The sequence below is a fragment of the Halichoerus grypus genome, chromosome 4 (genome assembly GCF_964656455.1).
Source record: "Halichoerus grypus chromosome 4, mHalGry1.hap1.1, whole genome shotgun sequence".
Taxonomy (NCBI): Eukaryota; Metazoa; Chordata; class Mammalia; order Carnivora; family Phocidae; genus Halichoerus; species Halichoerus grypus.
In genome coordinates, this window is record NC_135715.1 from 52,485,465 (window position 1) to 52,508,062 (window position 22,598).

At 43.2% G+C, this 22,598-nt stretch overlaps 1 long non-coding RNA gene across 1 annotated transcript in view; it reads left to right on the forward strand.

Moving 5' to 3' along the window:
* LOC144381478 (uncharacterized) overlaps positions 1 to 11,787 on the forward strand; it is a 28,856-nt gene extending 17,069 nt beyond the window's left edge. The window contains exon 3 of the long non-coding RNA XR_013446727.1: positions 11,679 to 11,787. This is a non-coding gene — a long non-coding RNA (uncharacterized LOC144381478). The remainder of the gene's footprint in view (positions 1 to 11,678) is intronic.
* Positions 11,788 to 22,598: the final 10,811 nt, after the last annotated feature.

A 22,598-nucleotide genomic window follows, 5' to 3' on the forward strand; every position in this document is an offset into this window, starting at 1 on the left:
CATGTTGAACTGGGCTTGACGTACTCCACTGGGCATTCAAGGCCTTCCTTTTCTGACTAGAAAGCCTGCCTCAGAAATCCCTTCCTGGCGGACCATCAGGGTGTTAAAGTGTCCCCAATACTACAGAGAGTCCTGATCCTCTTACTGTAGAAAAGTGTCCTCATCCACTTAAGAGACTTCAGTGTCAGTGTTAAAAGAAAGAGTGATGTCCTGTAAGCTGATTTGTCCTTCATCAGATGATTCGTCGCCTCAAATTGGGGTTCTTGGATCCATAGGTCAGTGTTTATCTTCAGCGGGCAACTCAGTGGTGGAGGTGGGAGCTGCTGATTGCTGATGGAATAGCGACTTGTGTGAAAAGCTGATCTCAGATAATCCATAGAGAAGATAATCTGCTTTAGGTTAATCAAGTAGCGTTTGTGGAGAAAAATAAGTCCGTAATATGCTCTCAGCAGGAAATTCTGTCAGTGGGTTGTCAGAGCTCAAGGGTGTGATTACAATCTAACTTCAGTGTAACTTTGACTCCTCTGTGTATTTTTCTCATTTATCTTGTGAGTCATAGAAATATTTTGATGATTGCGGCAAAGCCGATGGCTATTTGTATTTAACTTCACCAAGCTGGAAAGAGTCTTATCCAACTATAGAAAAAAAGAGTGCCACATAGTTACGGCTCTATATATCTAGCACATGGCCTCAGCTCTTTGCCTTTATTGGAAATATATGAAATTTAGAATACTGAGTCCTGGGTGCATTGGGCATCCCGGTTTGCTGCAAGTTTCTGCAGTTTGGGCTCCTAGCCGGTTCAAGGTGGTGTAGGAGACATAGCACGTTTTTGCTTGTCCAACATCCCTTTCTATCCTTCAAGGAGCTGAACGCTTCTCTCCTACGGAGAACATGTTCTACAACCCGAGACAGGGCTCCCCCGCCACAGAAGAAGCCACGTGATCCAAGAATAATTTAGGAATGGGCACATGACCCAAACAGGGCATTTCTGCTGGAATAATTGGAAAATACTTTTGTTCCACTGGGGTTCTGAGCTGGCAACCATCTTCAACCTTTTGGAGAACGCTTGTCCAGCAGGTGGAGACAGGCAGAGCGCTGAAGACATTTACATTTTGGGGTGCCTGGGGGGCTCAGTCGGTTAAGCATCGGACTCCTGGTTTCGGTTCAGGTCATGATCTCAGGGCTGTGAGATCGGGCCCCATGTCGGGCTCCACGGGGAGTCTGCTGGAGGATTCTCTCTCTCTCCCTCTGTCCTCCCCCTGCATGCTCTCTCTCTCTCTCAAAACAAAAACAAAAACAAAAACAACTTAAAAAAAAAAGACATTTACATTTTCATTTCAAATTTATTTATAATAAAAGTTGTATGTATTTAAGATGTACAACATACAACGTGATGAGATATATATATAGTGAAGTGATTACTACAGTCAAGCTAATTAACCTGTCATCTCCTTATATAGTCACCTTTCTTCTCCTTCTTCTTTTTTTGTGGGGAGAGTACCTGAAACTACTTTCTTAGCAAATTTCCAATATTTGATACAATATTGTAAACCTATAATCATCATACTGTGTATTAGACTTCTAGAATTATTCATCCTACGTAAGTGCAACTTCGTACCCTTTGACCAAAATCTCTCCAAATCCCTCCCTCAACCACTGTTCTACTCTCTGCTTCTATGTATTTGTCATTTTTAGATTCCACATGTAAATAAGATTATGCAGTATTTTTCTTTTTGTGGCTTGCTTATTTCACTTACATAATGTCCTCTAGGTTCATCCGTGTGGTTGTGAATAACAGGATCTCTTTTTTTTTCAGGCTAAATAATATTCCATTGTATGTTTGTGTGTGTGTGTGTGTGTGTGTGTGTGTGTGTGTGTGTATGACACAAATTTCTTTATCCATTCATCTGTTGATGGACACTTAGGTTGTTTCTAAATCCTGGCTATTGTGAATAATGCTGCAATGAACATGAGGGTGCAGATATATTTTGGAGGTATTGATTTCATTTCTTTTGGGTATATACCAGAATAAGGATTGCTGGATCCTCTGGTAGCTCTGTTTTTAATTTGGGACGTAACTTCCATATTGTTTTCCACAGTGGCTACACCAATTTACCTTCCTACTAACACCTTATCCAACCACATTCCTGCATCCCTACCACATCCTCACCAATAACTGTCATTGTTTATCTTTTCTGATAATAACCTCTGATGACATTGTTTGAGACCTTATATTCAGCCTTGCCTGAAGTCAAATGCACCCAAGTCTATAAACCCATGGATTTCTTTCTTGGCTTTAGCTAATTTGAGTTGAATTTTTGTCCCTTGAGATTGAAAGTATCCTCATCCTTATGCATAGAAGTTGGGAGTGGGAGTCATTCACCAAAAATTTTGACAGGAGGTTCTATGTACATATTCACCCATTCCAGGCCCAACCTATTTATGATGCATGCCTCATTATAGGGCACACCCAGGGTATCAGTTCATGAAGCTTACTGGGCAAGCACTGATTTGCCCAGTAAGTCAACTTATTTGATCAATGGAAGCAGGAGAAGCGAAAGTCAAAATTGGGGAGAAGGAGAAGAGGAATAGGACCATGAAATAGGACACCTGCTTGTCCTGGGAACCAGGTAGAAACCGGAGGTATTATGTGCCTACCTGCAGGAAGGGCCAGCAACTGAGGATGCCCCTCTCTAGACACTTGAGCCGCTTTCCGTCCGCTCACCCAAGGCTGCTAAAACACCAGTTTACCCAGAGAGTCAAAGTAATTTTCCCCAGTCCACATATTCTCCCAATTTCTAGGCAATTTCTCCAGTCAAGAGACCACACTTCCTCCCTGCCTTGGGGAAAAGATCAGTAGGAGTTAGAAAGCGTCAGTGGACACAAGATTGTACAAACAGCAAGGGAAGATGTCCCATAGATGAATGACACAATGTGCGTGATCTGTGTAACCGGAAGCCCCTGCGAAACAGGTAGACTTTCTAGAAATTCAAGATCAGGAGGAATGGAGAGGGAACCTCCTGAAAAAAGCTGTGGAGCTTCTGACTCAGGCCCACACAACTGTAGTGAGTCTGTGGGGGTAGGAGGGGTGGCAGGGGACGAAGCACAGAAATGAGTGTATAAGGCAAAACAGATGTGAGGAGGAGGGCTGATTCGAGATTAGAATCTTCTTCTTTCCTTCTGTGTGTCATGTTATGAAGGGACCCCTAAATCTTAATATGGATTGGAGCAGAAACACTGAAACTGTCTTTGGGGGCAAAGCACGAGGGTGGTTCTGGAGGATGGAACAGGAGAGGAAGTGGTTTTGTAGGAGGATGAAAAAGAGGTGGGTGAAGACCGTTTCTTGGCCAGAAGCTGCCCTCGAGGTATGCAAGGAAGGCAAGGAATTCGGGACTTTTAAGGAGACCCCAGACCTCAGGTCCTGACCCATGTAAAACACGGAGGGCTGGGATCAGAAGAAACCTGCTGAGAAAATGTGGGATTTGCTGCCACAGGGAGGTCTCCTGTGCTGACCAGTCCTAGACACGATTGACATTTAAACAGGAAAAGAGCAGACTCAGAACCTGGGAACGCGCCCTACCCCCTCCGTCTAGACACCTTTGGCTGAGAGGCTGGTCCCTTCTGTCTTTCTCCCCATGGTGTACAATCCATTCCCTCAAGCATCCCTGGCCTTTCCTCCACAAACTCAGCTGTGTATCATTCATTCGGCACTTACGTGCCCCATGCCAGCCCAGTGAAGGGACACATATGGTTTCTGCCTTCACCTTTCTGACTTCTCCACGTCCGTCAAGCCCCTCCATCCGAGTGCTCTTTTCAAGGGCTGATGACTGAGGTGTGCGCAGTCTGTGTTCCTAACCAAGAAAAGAACTCCGAGCTGTCTGCGGTGCATCAGCAGCCTCCCCCTGTCTCCTGTTCCCGGCTTCTGTCCGGCCAGTTGCGGTCCCTCGGGCTGACTGTGGGCAGGAAGCCTCATCTGGCCTCCACACCATCCAGGTCTTCCCTCTGCTCCTCCGGCCCTGTCCCCAAACAGGGAGACTTTGTGGAGGCCAAAACCCAATCATTCACTCCACTGATTTAACGTGTAAGCGGAGTGGGAGATATCGCACTAGGAAAGCGTTTCCTCACACATGTAAGATCCTTGCAGGAGTGTCAAGGATGGGGCTAAGGGGACAGCACACATTGTACATTCTTTCTGTTCCATTCATTCCCATTTAACAGTGGGTACCTCATGTGAAACCAAGCTCAGAAATAAAGAGTCAAAGGACCTGCCCCAGTCGCCCACGAGAACTCTCTCCATCACTGACCTGACAGCATATCACGAAGAGAATTAAAAATACACCAAGAAAAGCTGCTCAATTCAGTTGCTATCTAGAAACCTTGAGCCGGAATCTTTCCTGGGCCTCTTCCAAGGTTCTAGAACACATACTGACATTAAAGAGCTCCCAGCTCTGGGCCCTTGGGCACCGACAGGATGCAACTTTCTCATGGGGTTCCTGGTGGCAGCGTGAAGTGTGTGAAGGCAGGTGGCCAAAACTGGACGCGGGCCAAGGGATGAAGGCTTTATCTGAGGTATGAGTGTTTTACTAGTTGCTTTATTTCGTATCAGAGCAAAGCCTGTCAACTTCCAGTGTGCATGGAAACCTCTCTCAGAGCTCCCCCGTCTTGTCAGCAGCTCTCCCCATGTGGTGCCATCCCCTGCTTGGCCTCGCCATGGAGAGACTTCCTTTTGGGTACCTGGGGCAGACGTGGCCACAACCGCAGCAGTCCTGCGCTGAGTCTTCCTTGTGGTGAGGAGCCGGGACTGGCTGACACGACGGAGCCGGGGCTCTAGGATTATGCTGGTTGACCAAGCTGGTCAGTTGAAAAATGCCTTAAAATACCCCAGGGGCATGTTTTTATTTTGTATTGTTTTCAAAAGGATAAATATTCCAAGACCCTAATGCCAGAAAAGAGAGCTCTATGACTTTTATACAACTGGCCTTGTTGCTAGTTAAAAAAAAAATTAGTTAGAAGACTAGAAATTATGGTTACAAAAATACCTCTGCTAATAGTTTACTGTCTGGCTTGAGTGAGTTTGACTTTAAGGTGTGGTGGCTCTGGAAATTTATCGTGACTCACTCCATAATAACGGGCTGCACTATCAGGCATCGGCCCACACACAATTTTCCAGCCCTGAACTTTGAATGTTTCATACAAAATGAAAATAATACAGTCTTATGTCTTATTCTAGGGATGAGGTGGTTGATACTGCTTTAGACTTTGCTGAAGACTTGTGAATTTGATGTTTCCTACTAAATTAAAATGTTTTGAAGAAGCATCTTGTTTTCCATTGGCAAACACAAATCTCCTTTAAGAGAAAAACCATGCACATAGAGTCTGTTGTCTGTAGGTTGATTGCCTCCTTTTGGGTTATTTGCTTGACCTGGACTATTGTCTCTCCAAATGGCCAATTCAGCCCTGGGAATCATAATTACACATTTGAAGGAAGACTAAACCAGCAAACACAGATGGTTATCTCTCCACGTGCTTTATTTTCTCTTGTATTTTTCTTGTCTCTGTTCTCTTCCTGGGATTGTAAAACCCTAGATATGCTTTCTCCTGTACTGAATCAGCCTCATGGAGGAGACAGTAAGTAGATACCTTTTTTTCTTTATATACGGGGCTTGGTTTAGAGTTTTAATAGTTATTCCAGTGCAATTGGGCTCTTGGAAGACCAACTTTTATCGTGTCAATTCATGGGAGACCAATGTTTTCCCCAAAGCCTTTCTCCATCTGGGACCTCTTCTTGACTCATCGAAGTCTTCCTCAGCCTTCATGGTGCTGCTAAAATCCTTCTCTCTTTAGCTTTCCTGATTGTCCTGGTCTCTCCTTCAAGATTCTATGGCAAACACAGTGTACATCCATTTTGGATGCTTGGTTGCTGTGTTTAATTCATCTTTGCCTCTGTTTGTACCATCTCCTCAACTGGTCTGTAAGTTCCTTGAGGGGGAAAAAAATACTTTGTTAGTTTCTGTCATCCTCATTGTTTAGTGCACAGAAGGCTCCCCAGAAATGCTGACTCATTTGTAAAGGTAGTTTATAAATGTGCATTAACTCTCAGTTAGGGCAAACCGTGTGATAGATGTTCTATGAGGCATTTTCACCTCCACCGTCTTGTTGAATCTTCCCAAGGACCCAAGAAGATAAATATCATCATAATTTTTTAGGTGGTGGAACTAAAACACAAAGAGCTTCCCTGGGGTCTCCTGAGCCAGGAAATGGCATGCCATCTGTACTGTGAGAATAAGATTATCAAGGCTAAGTGGCAGGGATGCTTCCTTGTCCAGAGAGGGAAGCCTGCTTAGGAAGTTGGCTTGAGGAGCCCTGGAACCTGCTGGATGTGCTTCAGGGTATAACTATGCAAGCTGCTGGCCCGCTCCCACCCGCTGGCCTGGACCCACGGCCCCAGCTGGGGCTGGAGACATGCCACTCAAGTGTCTCTCTAAAGTCCTCCCTTAGTTCTTCTGATTATATCCTTGTTATGCTAACTGACATCACAGGATCCTGATGACCGTGGGCAGGGAGACCGCCTCTGCAAGCTCTGTCTTTTATTTTCCCTGGATTGTGCTTTTTTTTTTTTATTTGGTGGACTTGTGTCCTTTGCGCTGTCTTCCAGACTGCTTCCCTTTGCAAGTTTTGTCCAGACAGAGCTTGCTCCAGACAGAAGGGATAAAGCAGAGCATCTGGCCCAGAGGATAAGGAGGCAGTTCTGCAGGAACTGAGCGGGGCTCTAAAGTCTCTTGAACCCATGGTAGGTGAGGGGCTCGCTGCAAGCTGCACATCTGTGCTTACAGAGCAAAATGGCCACGCTGCGCACTGGGCTGCCGAGCATCCCCCACGCAGTGAACTTGAACCAGCTTCCCTGGATGAGAGTCTGCATGACTGTAATAAGGAGCAGTCCTCGTGCCTAGCAAAAGAGCATTACGACAAAAGAAAAGACTTGGCCAACGTACTTCAGTGGTTTTATATAATTTTCCTTTGTTAGTCAATAAACCAGTCTTGGTTGGGGGGGAGGGCTGTGAAAAATTTCACCCATACACGGCAGTTTCTCAGTGTCAAATGTCTGTCACAAATTTTGCTTGTGGTCACCTCAGAAGCCTACAATTTAAAAAAAAAAAAACGCAGCAATTATCTCAACCAAAGTGCTATTGAGTGCACTTTCCAGTGGTTGGTCCTCAGGCTCCTTTCCCAACAATGTTTTCCTCGTGCAAAAAAGCCCAAAGGAGCGTGTGCGTGGCTCCCGAAGCCGAGAAGTCAACTCTGCGGAAAATTTGCATGCCGTAATTGAGTTGCTGGGAACACTCAAGACATAATTCTTCAGGCTTGCAATGATGATCACGATTCCCTGCAAGCTTCTAGGCTGGCAGTGGAAATGGCAGCCAGACTTTTCCACTCTCCTGTCATCTGGTTTCTCAGATTGAAACTTCATAACCCATCTCAGATCCCCTAGTTTTCAGGAGGTTGTAGCTGGTGAACCCTTAGCTTTCCTCTCCCTTAAGCTCCTGCAGTAGGTTAGGTTTTTACAACTCATTTGCCAAGTATTATGTTGTACTGAACAATTTAGTACAGAGACATCTTGTGACCCTGCCTGTAGGGTGAGTTCTTGGAGGGAAAGCCTTTAGCAGATGTAGAGTACTTTTGAATGAATGAACAAAGAGGTGAATTTTGCACTCTTTGGCATTTTTGGAGTGATTTGGCCCCGTGCACATACATGACATGGAAGTGTGACTGGGCTTGAGGAAGTCCCAAAGCTGAAGTTAAGGAAGGAGCCCCTGTAGAATCCTTGAGGATAATTTTCAAGAAAATTACTTGGCCAGTCATTCCTGGATGATAGGCTGAATTTAACATAAAAATCATGAATCTGCAGAAATTCCTTGTCTGCCCTAACGCTTAAAGAGACAATATGAAATGCATATGAGTATTTTTTGTGTTTGTGTGTGTGTGTGGGGGGATGGTAAATTGAATCCTGTCACTATTCTGCAGTGAAGCCGCACACAGCTGACTTAAAGGAAACTTCCACCACTCCATCATTCTGCCAGGCTATACTCTGGGATCATTTCTTGTGTGTTCAGGCACCTTTTCTCTGAGTCTGGATTGAATCATAAAATGCTTCCACAATGGAACCTTGAGACATCCAGAGTCCAAGTATGCTCAGACAGTAAACCCTAACGTGTGGATGTGGAAAAGTGTTGGGAGGATGTTTCTGGGTATTATTTAGGTTGAAGGCAGGTGAAAACTTTCTTGGGAGGTCATGGATGGCTGTCTCCATGGTCCTGAATTCCCAGGGCCAAACAGGCAAAACTGCCAAATGAATTTTACCTCTAGAAGTTTCTCACCTCCCTTCCCCTCTACTGGCTGCTCTTTCCCAAGGTAATGGTGCATTTCCGAAAGGTAATGGGTTTGCAATGGTGTCCAAACCCGTTGCACAGATGGTCTCCTTCCCCAGCCTCCTATCAAATTCTGTGTTGAAGATGATACTACTTTGAACACTTGAGGTGACTCCAAGTTTAACTGGAGCCACTGGTGAAGCCTAGTGTCAACAATAGGACGTGCTCTCTTGGGCGCATTTACAGAAGTGAGTGCAGATTAAAGAGGTAGTGGTCCTAGGGTGTTCTGCACTGGTCAGATCACGAGTATTCTGTTCTCAGGGTCCTTTAAGAGGGATGTTGGTAAATGGGGGTACATCCGGAAAAGGGTGAGAAAATATGAAGACAATGTTGTGGGAGGAATGAGGGAAGATTTGGGTATTTGCAACCTGACTAAGGAGGCCAGAATGATCCTAGAGGCTGATCTAGTTTAAACACCTCTCGTGTTTGAATTCATCTTCTACATATCTCTGCCAGATTATCAACTACCCTTGGCCTGAATATCTCTTACGACTCAAAACTCACTACGTAGAACTCCAGAACATGGCGCCTCCTTTAAATATTTTAAGCAGAATGGTACAAAACCTTTGGAAGGCAGGACATCTGCCAGTGTGAAGAAATGGGAGGAAGGAATTCTTTTGGTTCAATATGGCTGGATAATCCACGTGGGAAACGTTGTGAGGATTTAGGCGTAGGCATCGGTGCTGAGTGTAATTTCCCCACCAGTGTCAAGATCTGCTACATTTGTTTATACTTAATGAGGTTTCTTTGGTGACAAGGAATATAAAACCCCAGGAGACAAACTTAAGTAAAAAGAAGATGTCGGGTGAGGCACTGGGGTGGCTCAGTTGGTTAAGTGTCCCACTCTTGATCTCAGCTCAGCTCCAGTCTTGATCTCAGGGTCATGAGTTCAAGCCCCCCCCAAAAAGATGTAGGGTAAGAATATAACGGTCCATCTCATCAACCAGAAACAAAGTATTGGCCAATCACTGAAGCTGAACCTGTAAATTCCAGAACTAGGATTATTAGGGCACATGGTCTTTTCCCCTACTTGTCTTTATTGCTCTAATTTTTCTCAGATTGGCTCCCCCTTACCCTACTTATAACTTCTCCCCCATAGTTTTGGGCTGGTTATGTCACCATGTCTCACCACCTGAAAATCTCTTACCATCAGAGAATCCTGGCTCTACCTGAATTTATCTCTCAACTCCCTCCTGAATAATTAATTAGCTTCTCCATGCCTCTTAGTCCTATAAGTCTAGAGAAAAAGATTCAGGTTGGCTCAACTCAGCCTTTGAATTGACTCTCCTTGGATCACGTGTATAGCCCTGCTCCAATCAGCTACAGCTTAGGGGCACAGGGCCATATGAGTAGGTGGAGATGGATCCTTTAAGAAGTATGTGAGGCATGGCAGAGATTAGAATACCTTCTAGAGGAAAATAGCTTGAAGCCAAAGAAAGCAATGATATCTAGCATGAGATATTAGGTCTACAGAAAGGCAAGAGCCCTTTAAATCTTACCTCATAGATTCCTATCTGCTGTCCTTAGTTTTGCTCTAGAATTATTCTCTTTCTTGTTGTCATATAGAACCCTCCACTTTTCTCATCTGATTTTGCTTTGCTTGAACAAATTTGTATTTCTTTTGTCCATGAAATTTGGCAGTTGTCTTTCTTTTCTTTATATTTATTTGTCTTCAGAACTTTGAGTAGCAGGACTTTAAAAAAAACTACCCCCAATAGACTCTGTCTTCTGCAATATATATACGTGAATCTTTTAAACAGAAAAATTCAGAAGTAGTTTCTGGTGTCATATCCTATCTTTGAGGCTGCATCTTCCTTTCAACTCAAAGTACAGAGCATGATGACAAATGAGAAACAATCATTTCACACATCCTAGTAAAATAAATCTTCTCTGTCAGAACAGCAGGTGATTAGATCTTCATTTTGATATATACTGTGGCGTCTTCAGAAATGAACCAGTAAGGCCTGATTTGAAAGAGAATGTAAATTTCCAGCCAAGGAATATGCCGAAGAGACGATATACCTATGTAAAGCAGTGTAGAAGTGAATCCACTTGGGCAGGGGGTCTCACATTGGTGAATTCTGCTAGCCTAGACCCGAATCTACACCCATGTTGTAGACCATGGGTGTGGGGGAAGCACTTGGTACCTAATTTAATATTTATCTCTACCCCTTGTGGCGTTATTATTAGCTATGATGTTTGTTGAAGCATTAATATGCCTGAGCCATTTCCCAGGTGGCGCCATGGCTTGAGTCCCATAAATTATTAATCTTGGGGAAGAAAAGCTTGATTCAAAAATTAATTTGAGTGAACGTTGCTAGTTTATGGAATAACATATGTAAATGGAACGTCAAGTTATCATCTGATATGAATAAGAAATTAACATAAATTGCCTCTCTGGAAAGCTTTTCCCTCTGTCTCTCTCAGTACAGTGTTCTTTTCCTGGGAGGAGGGGCTGAATCGTTGGGGCTAAGAGCATGGTGCCTGGAGTCAGGTGGCTTCTGGTTTGAAACCAAGTCTGCATTTACCAGCACTGTGACTTTGGGCAAAGGACTCAACCAACTACTCTGTGCCCTAGCTTCCTAATCTGTAAAATGGGCATGATGATAATAGTATCTAACTTGTAGGATTGCTATTGGGCATAACTGTATTTTTATTTGTATAGACAAGAAAACCAAGGCTCAGAGAGTTACATATCTCTCCCAAGTTCACAGAGCTGGTGAGTGGATGGGTCGGGATCTAAACTTTAGCCTGTGAGCCTTCAGTTTATTCCCTTCTCCACTAACAGTGCTTCCCAGAATTACCTATCATAAGAATCACCTGGGGATGCTTGTTAAAAACACAGATTCCTGGCCTTTGACGTGGAGACCAGGAATCTATAACATTAACAATTGTCCCATGTGGTAAGACTTGGAAATGGTGTACCAAAGCACCCCCACCTCCCATGGACCTTTTGAGCTTTTGCAGCTGGATGAACGGATTTGTGCATGGAGCTGTTTTGCTCTCCTCTTCTCTCTCAGGCTCCCCTTTCACCAGCCTTTTCCCTCCCCAAAACACTGCCTATCTCCTCCACTGGGACTTTGAGAGCGCTGGTTACTTAAATCACCCTGTCTCTGAGATTTTCCAGGCTCTCAGTGTGCCTGGTCACTTCATGCAAGGTTTCTTCCCGATGACCTAGACTTCACCTTTGGACTCCTTTATATCCCTGTTCTTCGTTCATTCCTTTCTAACCCTGTTTTTCCTTTCCTTTAGGTTCCTCAGGACCATTGAGAAGAGCCCAGATGGCATATCTGCATGCCATATTGTAATGAAAACTGAGTTGTAGTATGAATTGCTTTCAGAGTATGTCATAATAAAGTCCAATATTATATTAAATATACACAGATTTATTATAGATAAAATAATGACTGCCATGTATCTGACTGAAAGTAATTGTATTTTAATCTGGAGAGCCAAAGTGAGTGCAATGAGCCCTGTTAATAGCTGGCCATGCCTGTGTAATTTGTAAAGAGTCACCTCATTGACATTCTGCTTCAGGGCCTGCATTGTCTTCTTTGGGCAATGCCTGGATTTGGAACTCTGGGTCATGGTGTAACTTTAGATCCCAGTTTCCTACAAGGCCAAATGATGGTTCAAGAAGCAATATTTCACTGAAAAAAACCCCTCGATTTCTGCAATTGTGTAGGTCAAAGTCAAATGCATTCATATCTGACATGACGACAAATTGATTCAAGGACTTTGGCCCACATGCTACCACTCGAGGAGCCAAGCCTAAATTAGATGCAAAAATGAGCAGTTGTGTGTGTGATTGCGGTCTGAATAAATGGCACTTAGAAGCACCAAATTGATCACATACTCAGGAGAGGAGAAATAATTGGACAAATGAAATTTTGTAGCTGCTTATTTACACAGCAATGTGGATTTTCAGTTGAGAAGTACATGATTATTCCAGATCCAGTGGAGGCTTTCTTGGAGGATCAGAATTATACATGTTAGTAAATAATCATATTGGCCTTTATTCCATGATTATTAAACATTTCTTGTATTTATTGTAATTCTCAAAGTGTATATGAGCAAACCCTATAAAACAAACTGCTCTTCTCAGGTATGTGTGATTTTTTGGTATTTTGAGAATGTGTTATCTTAACACCTTTTTTTATGGGCCCTAGACATTTTGAGGAAAAAGTCAACTCAAAATGGTATTGTTAGAATGTTTGATGAGACATAATTCAAATATGAAAGTCTATTCCCCATTAACTAAGTATGTGACCTTGAGCAACTAGGTCCCTCTCTCCGTCTGAGTTCCACTTTCCTCACCTATAAAAGGAATGCCACTTATCTCACTGGGTTGTTCAAATAATGACATATCCCAATGTATGGAAGAGTTCATGGCCAATGGCAAAGCCCAGTAGCAAGAAATGATCATTGTTTTTATGTTTGGTGGAAAGGAAGAATTGGTAGAATTCCCTGGACTGGACTTGTACTGGGAGGCAACAGGTGTCTGTCAGGACTTGGGAAATTGTGATATGATTGAATTGTGGGGTGACATTACAACACATATAGAACAGAGGAGCACATCCTGGTCTCTGTCACTGGGTGGTGATTGATGCCCTTGATGGCTATTTAGAATGTCAAAGCTAGAGTGCCCTTCTGGGGTTTCAACCACTCAGCAAGATGGCTCATAGACTAGTATTTCCCAAATAGTTTTGCAAGGAATTTCAGCTCTCTGAAAACAGAGTTCCATGGCTCAACAAATTTGGGAAATGCTGTATGCATTACCTCCCCCTTAGGGTTAACATTGCTAATGTGGGTGTTTAAGCTATAGTGTCTCATACACACGTAGTAGCCTCATGTGGCTATTCAAATAGAAATTAATTTTTAATAAAATAACAAATTCAGTTCCACAGTTACACTAGCTACATCTCAAGGGCTTCACAGCCACAAGAGGCTAGTTGCTCCCATATCGGGAAGTGTGTATATAGAACATTTCCATCATTGTAGAAAGTTCTATTAAATGGGGCAGGAAGCATTCGGAGGCATCCTGCAGTAAAAGAACTTACTTTACTTTGTTGCAAACCTTTTAATATCCAGCAGAGCTTCCGTTCGGCCAGATACTGTTCAGAAAATAGAGTTTGGCATCCTGGCATCCTATGCCACATCTGGATATGGTGGGAGGACCTGCTCCTGGGTGCTTAGAGTTCTTCAAGTCCTGTTCCTGCTTCTACATGTTTATTTGTGTTCTTGTCCTTGTTGAAAGATTAATTATTTTGATATTTTAAGACACACCTCACCATGCTCCATGGCTTTGTGAAACTCATCGATAGCCAGTGTTCCCTGTTACAGACACATAATAACTTCAGAGGTGGAAGGTGCCCTGGGGGTTATGTAAGTCCATCTCCTTGTTTTCCTTATGAGGAAAGGGAAACCCAGAAAGGTTAGGTGACTTTCCCAAGGTCACTCAGTCAATAGTACCATACCTACTTCTCATTAAGGCTGTTGGTTCATCTTCTTTTCACAAGGGGAAAAAAAGCAATTATTAATGGACTAGGATAATTTCAATGGTAACATGGGCTTTATCTCTAGTTTGAGATCTTGCTTATCTTTGTGAAAGTGGGCTTTGAGTAAATTTATTCTGTATTTTGTAGCATAACGTTTTTACGAGCGCTGATGGGATAGGGCCTATCAGTGAAAAAAATCACCCACCACTCAATTTCTTCCCTCTCTTTTATAAATAAGTCCTTGATGATCGTCAGCAACCGGCCAATAATAACTGCATGAGTTTGCACTTGCTTTTGCACCCCCTTGGAACTCCTTTGATTGATTAGAATTCTGGCTAGACCCTCTCTGCCTTTAATTTTTGTGGCCATGGGATAAAAAAGTGAGTGACAATTGTAACCTGCATAGTAGAAAAAAAACTACACTATTCCCTGTTTATAGAAAGGCTGACATTTGCTACGAAGGGGTCAGTTCAGAGGTGCAAGTCAGACATGCATTTCCGGGCCCACCTCTTGTGGACAGGTCGGTAGCGCAGGTGGATGGAATGTAGGCTGTAAAGGGAAGACAGGTAATGTCCTGGGAGGAACTGCCCTCTGAGGGCTGTGATCTGGAACCAATATACTTCTGGCACCTTGGTTAGGATGTCAGTGGGAAAGCCCCATTAGTCATCTCTGCCAGATGGGGGCTTCTGGAAATCTCTGTGCTGCTGTACATGTCTCTATTGATGAAACACTGAAGCCACAGGGTTTGTGACCACAAATGTCTCATCCTACAGACCCTCTGGCCTTACAAGGATCACAGAGAAGGAAATGAGTTGTGGATTCTGACCTTTTGAAACCTTTGTGTTTTAACGTGGAAAATGTCATGTTTGCCATTTCTCTTGGAATACATTTCAAGAGAATTTTAAACTTTAGCGGCCAAGCCCATTTAGGCTACGCCTGGCTCTCTGAAGAGGGGACCTCCCCAGGTAATTCTGGAGTGCTCTGATATTTTAGAAACCTTGCCCTTGAGAAATCACTCTCATTTTCTCAGGATGTCATAGCTATGTGAACAGTAATAGAACGTAATTATCATGAAAGAGAATGATGTCAGTATCTTTGTTTTGACTTCACTGAATTCAGAGTTTGCTCATCTATGTATAGAATTCGGTATCAGCTTCCTGGTTAACAACCCTGTATCACAGCAGAGAAGTTGGCTTTGTTTTTCGTCCACGTGCTTGCAGCATCTGTTCTGTCTTCTTATAAGGAACGAGAGTTAGAGAAAATTCTGGCTCAAGATATGACCCAGAGATTCAAATCATATGAATCCTTTTTTTTTTTCATGGGGAAGCTCTGTAGACAATGTCCAGATATTAGAGCAAGCCCTGGACTGCCTGTCTGACCCCAGACCCTTCACTCTGTTCTCTCTAGTTCTTTTTTCCTGCCCTGTGGAGTGATGTGGCCATGTTAGTGGAGTTCATTTTTTATGGGTGGATTTGAGCCTGTCTGAGGTTGCTTGAATCCAGAGGTTTATTAGCAGTGGGCAGAATCCTTCTCTGAAAGGGAAAGCTCAGTGTGGAAGAAACTGCTGCATGGCAAGAGTCAGAAGACCAGAGTCCTGCCTCTGGCTCACCCATCAGCCAGCTGTTGGCCTTGCCCTTGTCTGTTCAAGTCTCCGGGCCTCCTGAGAGGCTGCAAGTTAAAGGAGATTTACTAAATCCAGTGGCCCTTTGATCTAAAATGATCAACTGTAAGATTTGGTATTTCTGACTACTTCTTCCTTCTTAAAATGTTCACCTTTTTTGGCTTCTGAGCCACCATTTCTGTGTTAGCTCAACTAAAATTACTAGGCTAAGCATTGCCCTGGGGACTCAGTAGGAACAAGACGGCTTTTGTCTTTGATGAGCTCATAAGATATGTAAACGTAATCTAACAATTTCTTCTCTCCCTGAGTTCTCCTTCTTACTTCTAGCCCCTTCTTCAGTTTTGTTTTTGTTCTATCACCAACTCTCTTCAAATTTTTTGTATGCAGCAGCCCCCCTTCTCCGTGGTTTTGCTTTCCGTGGTTTCGGCTCCCTGTGGTGAGCTCAGTTGGAAGCAGATGATGGTCCTCCTGACGTGCTGCCAGCTCAGTGGTCACTAAGCACTACGTCGCTCTACCTGCATCATCCACCCACTTCATCTCATCGCGTAGGCATTTTCTCACCTCACACCATCACAAGAAGGATGAGTACATACAATTAGATATTTAGGGGGAGAGAGACCACATTCACATAACTTTCCTATAGTTATAATTGTCCCATTTTATTATTAGTTATTGTTGTTAATCTGTCATGCCTAAGTTGTAAATTAAACTTTATCATAAGTATGTATGTATAGGAAAGAACATAGCATATATGCGTAGGGTTCAGGACTATCTGCGGTTTCAGGCATCCACTGGGGGTCTTGGAATGTATTCCCTGTGGATAAGGGGACACTACTGTATTCTCCTTGGAAAATAGTACTCATTCCCATGGTTTCAACTACCATTGACATGCTATCGATTAAAAATGATATATCTCTAACCATGACCCCTTTCCCCCCAGCCCCCACTATCTTGAGTTATAGATGGTTTTTCACATGTATCTCCTGGTCATTTCTACCTGGATGTCCCCCCAGGATCCTCCAACTCAAAAAGTTGAAACTAAATTTATTTTGCTCTCATCCACTTCTTCCCTTCTGCTCTTAAAACCCACTCCTTCTATTGAATTTCTTATCTTGGTTAAGGGCATGCCATCCATTTAGTTATTCAGATTAGAAACTTCAGAGTCATCCGCCTCTCCCGAACACCGACATAATTGGTCGTGTTCCTTTAGAATTCATCTCTGAAGTGTTGCTTGTCTCTGCCTCCTCCTTTCCATTATTCCTGCTCCTGCCCTCATTGAGGCCTGGATTAGCTCTCCTCGGGAATCCATCAATTTTAAGATACACACCATCTCCCACATTTAACATTGCCCCGATCAGGAGGCATTTCTGAGTTTCTGTGGCCAGACGGGGGGTCATGAGGTCGACATTCCAGCCTGTGCACCTGCATCCAAACTTGGAGAATGGACTTCAGTCACTTGGAGACCCCGGAGACCAGAGTGGAACATTCTTAAATGAAATGATGCATCATTAACACTCCACACGGCTCTTGAGTAGAACCGTGTTTCAGAAGAGTCAGACTCTGCATGGGAAAAAGTGCTAGGAATACCTTAACCAAATGGTTGTGTTTATATTTTCCTTTTTATGTATGTGCAGGGATGATAGATGATAAAAATTTGTCAGTAGGAGTCTAAAAGAGCCCTTTCTGTAAGCATAAAATAAAAATTCTAAGTGACGAGGAACATTGTGTTCTTGTTTAATTGGTAGAATTTTTCTTTTCAGAGGCAAATAAAATAATGCTGTTACTAAAATTGATTATATCTTAGACTTGCAAAAATATAGAAAAGGATCGAATGCAAAGCTCCCTAATGAACCAATACTTTCCCTACTCTTTTCAGCGCCCCCCCCCCCCCGATTTCAGTTTCTTCCCCTCTAGCCCATTGTTCACATAGCCACCAACATGCCCAGATCGGATCCTATCATTCAGGTACTTAGAAGCTTCCATATGGCAGAGATTCTCAAACTCAGGGTGCGTCAGCGTCACTTGGAGGGCTTGTGAAAACGGATTACTGTGCCTCACCCCTGGAGTTTCTGATTCAGTAGGTCTGGCGGGGGCTGAGAATTTGCATTTCTAATAAGCTCCCAAGTGATATGGCTGCTGCCAGTTTTAATGGGTCACACTGGGAGAAACATTGCCTTGTGGCATAAATTCTCAATTCCTCATCTGGCATTCAAGGCTCTTTCCCAAAGGCTCCCATTATATGCTGCGTGCCCTCACACGTCTATTCCCTTCCCCGTCATGCCTGGAGCTCTACATTCCCAAGCACGGCAGGCACTTCTTGATTCTGTGATTTTTCTCTTTATACGCTGCCTGAGAACTGAAAGTTATCTGGTTTTTAAGATACAGTCCAGTGAACAAATTCTTCAGCAGAAACTATTTCTTTTACTTATCTTCTCCAAAAAGGTAAATTTCAGGATGTTTATCTATTAAGATTAGCTTCTAAGACAGTTAAATTCAATACTCAGGCTCTTCCAGTAATTAGAAAGATATTCTTCTGGGACCGACCGGTCACCGAGTTTGACGGGGTTTTCCAATTTTCTAGATTATCAACTTGGCAATCATCCCTACACAAAATACAGAATTTATTTTGAGTCAGCAGGGCCATTGTCATGATAATTTTAAATATTTATAAGATATTATAAATATATATGATACTGAAGAGCAATTTAAATTGTACCAAACCAACGAATGTTCCCCGTTTCAGTGTATTTATAGTTTGGGCTCATAAATAATATAACAAGATAAAAACTCTGGGAAGTGGGAGTATAGGCAGAGGGAGAACACAGGAAGGTGATTGTAAGATGTGCTGTGAGGCAGGAAAACTATGGATGATAGTCTACATGATATGATGGCTTTTCTAGACTTGTGGATGCAGATAAATGGATCTAAGTTTGAAGCCAAGTAAGGACTTAGGCTGTATTTTGAAGGGACAGCTGTCACTTTTTCGAACTATTAAAGTCATGGACTATTTCTTGTGTAAGAACATGACCAATTTTATATGTTTTCCACACATGTTCACACACACCGATTCCTAATACGGAATAACTCAAAAATGCAGAATTAGTGGAGCTGTGACTTAGTGTTCCCTGCTCCGGTCTCATGGATAAAACTTTCATTTTTTCATCTACTTATTCAATGAACATGGGAGTGTTTAGTGTACGCAAACCTTATCCTGACCCTTGAAGTGCAACAAGGAATGAGTTGACACAATAAGGAACTAATGAATGAAAGCCTTTATAGAACTTAGAATAAAACTGTAACAATTTGGAATACAATTCCTATAACAGTGTATCTTTTCAGCATTTCCAGAACCCTTTCCAGGCCCATACCAGTGTTTTCATGCATTTTGTCAGTTGACACAACTTCTTAAAGTTAAGTACAATTATTATTCCTGGTGAAATGGAAGCTTAGAAATGCTAGGTTAAGGGGAGCCTGGGTGGCTCAGTCGGTTAAGCGTCCAACTCTTGATTTTGGCTCAGGTCATGATCTCAGGGTCATGAGATCGAGCCCCACATCAGATTCAGTGCTGGGCATGGAGCTTGCTTAAGATTCTCTCTCTTCCTCTCCCTCTCCACCCGCCTAAAAAAAAAAAAAAAAAAAAGGAAAAAGAGAAATTCTAGGTTAAGAACCTCATCCAATATTACATAGCTGATCAAGTGTAGAGCCAGAATTAAAATCAGCTTAACCTTAAGCTATGTGTGTAGTTTCTAGTCTGCAATGCTCTAGTCTAATCAGGGAGGCGGCTTAAGAAGCAATTATATATAGTTCTGTGTGATGCATGGTCTGGGAGGGGAAATGCAGGAGAGGTTAGGAACACATTAGAGGGGAAAGAAAATACTTTCTGGAAGAAATACGGTCTAGCGGGTAGCCAGGTTTGGGGGAAGAGTATCTGTGAAGGTCCGGAGATTTGAGGGAGGCTGGCGGTGTGAGGATCTGGGGGAAGGTCAGCAGGGCCGGAAGCTGAATGCCCTTCTGACCACTATGAGCAATACCCACTGTGATTTCAATTGCCAACTATATGTTGATGGTTCCCAAATATATCCTTTGGAGTTTACTCATAGCTTGGTTTGGGTTACAATGTAAATGGTTCAGCCCCCAATAGGTTGCAAACATCTTATGCACGGGGCTTATGTTTCATCATTCCTATGCTATGCAATGTAGCTGGCACTGTTCTCTGTTTCTGGCAGGCACTGATGAAATCTGCAGAAGACAGTGTTCTATTAAATGGTGTGAAAGGTTTAAAACTCTTTCGTATGGCCACCTAGTGATTCTCTGTGTCCCTCTGAACAGAACGAAGGGGGAATGTTTGCTGGTGGCTGCTGGGGCCCCGAGCAGCTCGGCAGATTCACCTGCACGCTGCAAAGCAGGGCTGCTCTCTGTCACGAGCTGGCTGCCTGTGTGCATGGCCTCGGAAGCTAAGCTTGGGAGGAGCTAGAGTGTGCTCCTGAAGAAAAGGAGATTGAAGGAAATACCTAGAAGGAACAGAGGCTCTCCCACCTCTTTTCTTCTGTCAGGGCCACGGTTGTTCTCAGGAAGCTGAATGTCTGATCCTTTCAGATCCTTTAACACCAGGCCTGGGCGATGGCCACGTACATACTTGCACTTCAGGTATTTCCTTTTTGAACACTGTTATCAGAACACAAAGGCCATGTAGCATTCAGGGCCAGTTCCTGTGGCCCCAACCTGGCAGATAGAGTTTCTCAGGGCAGTGGTCCCTGCTATCCCCCTTCCCTGCCACATCCCCATTCTTTCCACTGAGGCAAACATAGCTGTGTTTTACATACCCTCCCTATAGACTCATGATCACTTTGTGCCTCAAGACCAATCTGACCTGTGGTGCCATCTCTTCTCCCATGCTTCTCTGATCTCATATTAGTGAACCCTACCAAATGTTCTTGAATCACACACACACACACACACACACACACGCACGCACACACATACCCTATGCTCTGCATAAAGATGACAAGTTTTAATCGCTTGGCTCTTGATGAAATGAAAGCAATGATAGTGCACTAACATTTATAGTAAGGTCTTATCCCCTGTTCTGGTGGTAGTTTAAATGAGATCTGGGGTTTTTTTTTTCTTCAAATATGTAACCATCTGACAAAATACATTTTCTTTTTCTTTTTTCTTTTCATTGGCTTCCAGAAACCTGCTCAGTTCACTAACTGGAGAATCTAAGTTGCTTTGTCAAAGTAAAATTTACCTAGGTAAGTCCTACATGTTTAAGTCTAAGTGAAATCTATTGAGCATATGTAGATTTTATTCCAATACCTTTTGCAGTCCATGGATAAGAAGTAAAGGTCTAGACTAGGTTAGCAGGAACCCACTATTTTCAGAGTCTTTTCAAATTCTTTCTTTAAAGACCTACATTTCCCCCTTGCGTAAATCCTTTTAAAAGGGGCTTAATAATAGGGTCTTACTTCTTTGCTATTTTCATTGTGAAATATCTCCATTCCTAACCACATTCTCCAACTGTAAAGCAGTAGGGGTGTGATCAATGTAATGAGCTCAATTTTCTCTAGCAGCTCTTTGTGCAGCCAGAAGGAAGAAGGAGGCTATTTTCTTGCAGCAAGAAATAGCCCCCTTTCATCACAGTGCTACACAAGGCAGCTCTCCACTGATTTCCTCAGAATGCTGGTAAGAACAGTCCAAGAGCCTTAGCATGAGCTGCAAAGTCAGGGCATTAACACTGTGGTTATGAGTTCAGGCTTTGGAGTCAGACAGACCTGGGTTCAAGTCCCGACTCTGGCTCTTCTTAGCTGTATGTTATGAAATAAGTTGCTTCACTCTTCTAAGCTTTAGTTTTCTTATTTGGGGTTGTATTAGGAGTACCTGTGCCATTGTGAAAATTAAATGAGTTAATGAATGAAATGCACTGAGCATGGAGCTTTATCACAATACCTGATATTCAGTTAATATTGCTGTAATATATTCTAGGTATTATTTATGCAAATCTGAGAGGTTTTCTGGATGATTAGTCTTCTCTGTATGCTACAACCCCAAAACTTCTTCCTTCCTCCCTGCCTTAATGTCTGAACTTTCATTCCTTTAGGAGGCCGTTGTAGTGCAAAGGAGTTCCCTTCTAATGGATGTTCTCTGATAACTTGAGTCTCTCTGGAATTGAACTTTAGCTAGAAAGGGTGACGAAGGCTGAGCTAATTGTTCAACCCTTGCCTTAGAATCCATGTACTATTTCTGTGGAAATCCCCTTTATGCCTGCGAAACCTCCATATATCAAAAGTTCTTTCCATTTGCATTCCTTCCTGCCTCTCCTCTTATCCCTCTGACCCCCTTATGGGACAAGAACTTCATTATCTCTTTTTCTCAAGTTCACTCAGGAGGCTTTTGTCTTTGCCGAGTTGGGTGTCTGGACCCTCCACCGGCTTTTGAAAGTGAAGGATAAGTCCGTAGTGGAGCCACTGATCCTGCCCCAGCTCATGCTTATCTGGGATTCAGCTCTTAGCACCCCACTGGGCTCAGTTTTTGTTTAGTGTTTTAAATAGGCAGCTTTCTGTCATGGAGCTCCATACACCTTTACCACCACTGCCAACAGATGCTTCGTGCCCATTAGTTTACCCTTCGATCGGCCCTGCACCATTTAATAAGGCATCTAAAAGTATCTTTTGCAGTAGAAGCTTGTGCAGAAGAAATCATTTTGGTGATTCCAACATATACTGAATAAATCCATCATTCCCCCTCACTCTCTGACTTGATCAATGACTGAACCAATAAATTGATATCTGGGCAGCATCCTTGATTCCCTTCTTTCCCTATACCTACCTAATCTCCAAATTCTGTTGCATCACCCTCCACAATTCTCCTCGAATTTCTCTTCTCTCCTTCCGCACAAGCATTGTCTTAGTCTAGGCCACCTCGTCTGTTGCCTGATCACTGTCATATTTCTGGTTTGACTCATCTCCCTCCAGTCTTCCCCCATACATTGCAGATGAAGTCATCTTTTGGAAGGACACATCTGATAATCAATGACCCCTTGTTATCCTCAGGATA